We start from the raw sequence: 5,165 nt of genomic DNA on the forward strand, positions 1-5,165 counted from the left end.
TCTGCCGCCAACCACAACTACAACGAGGAGACCTACAACCACCACCATGCAGACAACCGAACCTCCTACCACCCTGGTGACCACCCTGCCCCCCACGACACTTGTAACAACTCCACCGCCAACTACTCTTGTAACGACGGAACCCCCTACAACACTTGTTACGACGGCACCCCCAACTACACTCGTAACTACATCACCCCAAACTACTCTGGAAACGACTGCACCTCCAACCACTCAGCCCCAAACCACACTCGTAACCACCCCGCCTCCAACCACTATGGAAACGACCCAACCTCCAACTACCATGGTTACTACCCCACCCCAAACTACAGTGGACACAAACGAGTTCGCAGTGGATGAAACTACACTCGACACCGAAACAACAGAATTTACAACCACTGATATGACAACGTTACAACAAACAACCTTAGTTACCACTGAAGGTGGTACTGCGGCGGTGACGATGGTATTCGACAAGACCACAACGCCTGAGCAAACCACTTCTCCGCCGGCCACCCCCACACCTTCCATAACTTCCACAGAGATGCGTATGACTACAGATAGTAACGTTACAGATGCCACAACCACCGAAGTTGCCACTGAAATCACCTCAGTGGAGTTCTCCGAAGAACTCACGACGACTAACGAGTTACCGACGACTGCTTACGAAGTGCCTACGATGGTGACCGAAGTGTGGACGGAGATCATCGAGGAAACGACCGAGAGTTTTTCACCCAACACAACTGCCAACGATGCGGAGGCGGAAGAGCAGCTGGGAGGCGTTACTGCTGGAGAAATCGTCGGGTTCACCATGTTGGCCATTGCCGTCCCCTCCATGACGATTGCCGCAGTCTACTACTACGTGAAGCACAAGCAGAACGGAGCAAAGATCCACCCCGACGAGGTCGCAGAGGTACAAGAGGACAGATCTACGCGCTACAAGACAGCTCCGAGCTCCGGTGATCTTAAAGAAGATGGGATAGAAGAAGTCCAGGAGGAAATCAGAAATGACTGGAATGAAGAAAATCTCAAGGAGGACGAAGGTAAAGATGGGAAGGAGGAAACTCAAGACGATGGGGGAGGCAAAGATGGGATAGAAGAAGATGAGAAGAAGGAGGAAGGTAGAGATGAGAAGGATGAAGATAATAATGAAGAGGAGGAGGAGGACAGCACATCTCTTCATGAGGACACCTCGCGTTCCACTAGTCGGAGACAGGACAGTGGTTTTGGAGCGTCTCCTATTGTAGCGTGGGTCAATGAAAACCCAACCTGGAGCACGGCTTGACACAATATTAAAAGGACACCAGAACATGACTTGGTAAATCTGTGATCAAATAACATATACGATGTTGTTTTTGCAGTGTCCTATGTCTAAATAGCACATCTTTGTTTCACGGAAGGTATAACATATTGTTTTTGCTCAGTTCATATTCTTCTTCCGTTAGAAAAAGATCAGTGACTTGGACCAGATGACTGTCGTCACCATGGTTACTGGAGGTGCAGCAGGCACCCTGTGGTGTTCGATAGCATTATGTAGCAAGTGGCAGGACAGAGTCCGAGGGGCTGGTCACCACATATGAATAAGTATAGTTTGAGTAAGAATAAAGAACAGTAGTTTGTTAGGCTCAATCATGTGACATTATGTTTTTGCTTGCAAATGTTGCAACCATCTACGCACTCGTGTTTTGAACATGTCACACATGAGAATATCACTACAGTACCCATCCCTCATGTCGTATCACTAAACCAATCGTTATAAACACCAAAGTCACTATGTTCTGTATCACGCATGACATGTTGTGCAGTGTAGCCTGATAAATCACGCTCCTAGCGGCCGGCCCGACAGTTACCACCCCTAGGAGAGGACCGTTTTTTACCGGCCCGGTCATTAACCCCAGCCAGCGAGAGATTGTGTATAATCTCCAAGCAGATTCCCGATGGCATAAGATATTATCAAAGTTGGCCAAAGAGTATAGCCGGCTAGGGGAGGTCAGCCGCCTACTTGTGCCCGTCTGACTCCCTTTGGCCAGCTATACGTCTTGGCCAGCTTTGATACTATCTGATGGCACCATAGGATCTGCTTGGAGATTAATTGTGTAAGCACGGGCTATTCTGCAGTGCATTAATAAATACACTCGAGTCATGTGGATGTAAGATGTTATTGTATCATGTATATACAGATACGCCTGATGTATATATAGCACATTGTCTTGCTACCTATTAATGGACAAATAGGTTAAAATGACGCATGCATTCGTATTTTATCATCACAATTATAAAAGGCATGACCTAGAAAGATTAGGATCTGAATACAGATATCCTCAATCATATCACACCGTAGTTGGCAGTGTAGATAGTTTTTACATGAATCACGTGTTTACAGTTATAGAAGACATTGCGAAAGTATTGGTCCTTTTTGTAGTATCAATAAAGCTTGCATTGCTTGGAAATGCAACCATGTGTAACATGTGACATCACGGATGGCCGCCATTCATATAATAAACCCTTTCAAGGATCCAACTGCGCATGCATAGGTCAAAGTTAAAGGCCCTAAGTTGTAAAGAGTTCTTATCTAGACCATACTTCATACATGTCCAGATATAGAATCATGGTGTACTATCGTGAAACCCTTATCATATTTGATAATCGAGTAAGACTGATACTGTAAATCCAGGCTCACTCCGTGATGTTATCTTATCCGCTCTGTAAATCTGTCCTAATCCGTTTCTACGGGAGTTAAGTCGCTATATGCGCGGCAAAACTTTTATTTCCCACTTGGTTATCTTTGCAAGGTAACAATAGAGATAGGGCTTAATCCCATTCGCGCCAACGGTCTTATCATAACGATAGTCTCCATATATATAGCGCTCGTGCCCGAGACAACCAAGCGTTAACAGCACGGAAACGACTAGCTTGTGGTCACCTGCACCTTTTTTTAATACGAAGAACCGTCTTGCACATATATCGTCATAAGGTACGTTTCCTTGATTATATGTTGTAAAGATACTTAGATGTGTCTAAAACAGGGTATGTGTTAGGCCTAGAATACCTTACAATCAAGTATAACGTGTTTCATTTGTCTACATCTCTGTTTTACAAGTACTGCCTCCTCAAAAAAATCCGGCATCTAGTTATGATCGGTGATGGTCTCTTGTTGTACTTATTGTTTTGAAGGATTTAATTTGGTCGCATGGTTGTTGTATTTGTTAGAGTTTTTTTAGAGAACTTAAAGCATGCCGACTCAGAAATGCGTCGTATTTTGCTAACATATATATCACTGGCGACGGACTCTCAGTATTACAATTTGTATCTTTTCAGACTAGCTGTCAGCAGTGTAGTCAGTATGCAGACAATACTTATCTTTTTCCTTGTGATTGGTGCATTTACAGGTGAGAGCTTTGTGGTGTTTGTTGTTTATGTCCTTAATTTTCTATTACATGTGCATCATTTTGTTATATAACATGTCTCAAAAAGCACATTGTGACACCTTTTCTCAATGAGACCCAAATACGCTCGTTTCTATGTCTTTTAACACGACATAAGGTCTTCGTTTTGTTAACATGATAGTCGTTCCAATCTTAAAGGTCAGTGGAATCATGACATCATTGTTTAATATCAATAATGTTTTTTTGTTTCTTACTGCGTATGTACAGCGCAATGGATTGTGGGTAGTGTGTCAAATTTTAAGGCCCTATTAAACTTGTGAACAGTTCTTGTCTAGACCATGTTTATTACGTGTCCAGACATGTTTTGTGTATGTCTCAGGGGCCTTAACATTTAACATATTACCCGCAGTGTATTTCTGTGCACATGACTACTTAGAACCGCGAACCTCCTTATTGTCCCCTTTGCAGAGTCCAGTATCGGCCTCACGTGTTACTCCTGCCAAGCTTTGCTGGGTGGCAGCGGTTTTGATGAGTGTGTGGGAGGTCTGACCACCACCGAGACATGTACGGAGGATCAGGACACATGCCAGGTGGGCACATGTTTTATAATGTCATGTCAGGATTGTCGAATGCTAGTATACAATTTGATACATTGACAGGAAGAAATCAGTCCTAAACAATATACTTTTTGAATAAGTGAGATCTACAGTGATACCATGTATCTTATCCTGACTAAAATCGCGCTCATAGCGGCCGGCCTAACAGTTGCCACCACTCGGGTAGGGGGTCATTAACCCCAGCCAGCAAGAGCTTGTGTAAACACAAGTACAGTCTATATTTATCTATATTAAACTTCATATTAAACTGGATAGGTTCAATAATACATTGACTACATTACATTGTTTTTGTTTTGCAGTACTTGTTCCTGTCCAATCCCTTTATCACCTTGGTCAAGCGAGCCTGTATAACAGCAGCGGATTGTGCGTCGTCTGCATCTCTAACAGGTAATAGTTTTTCCTTCGGTAAGGAGGTTCGCCTTCGGGGTGCTGTTTTTGTTTTTGTTTGTGTGTTTGTACCTATAACTCCAGATCCTTTGATGGATTTGTATGAATATTCGCATGTATGTTGGCATTGAGGTCTCTAAGAGTCAATACAGCTAGGTCTTAAAGGCACAAGGCAATGTTGGGGCCCCTAGTGGTACTTTCATATATAGTGGCATGACAGGACAACACACCTTTATAAGCTTAAGGGAGGGAGATAGCTGGGTTCATTAAGGAAGAAGGAATGGGCGGTTTATTACCATATGTGACGGCTATAGCTAGTTTGATACGAGTAACTACTTACACGCCATTTTACGTTATTTTACGTATTTTTTTTCTTTTTTTTCAAACTTTATTCAATATTTCAGCATAATACACAATACCTCATACATATACATCATTTGAGCACAATAAAAAAAAACATTAACATGTGGTATAACAGGACTGGGTGAGAGAGAGAGAGGGATAACAAGCGTTGATCATTGGTCTGTGATTGACTTAACAGGTGTATCTAAGGGATATCTATCATTGGCATATTGGCAATTTTAGCTTTAAAGTATTTCAAGTTTGGTTTCAAATCTTTCAAAAAACAGGTGTAAATTACATATTTGGCAATAAGGATACAATGTAAAAGCTTGTTGTCTCTATATGTTTCAGATATTTCATATATAATCAAGTTCTCATCTATATTCAGATCTTGCTGTGTTTTGATTTTCCACCATGTACAAAAGTGTTTCCA

The sequence above is a fragment of the Branchiostoma floridae genome, chromosome 18 (assembly GCF_000003815.2).
Source record: "Branchiostoma floridae strain S238N-H82 chromosome 18, Bfl_VNyyK, whole genome shotgun sequence".
NCBI classification, from domain to species: domain Eukaryota; kingdom Metazoa; phylum Chordata; class Leptocardii; order Amphioxiformes; family Branchiostomatidae; genus Branchiostoma; species Branchiostoma floridae.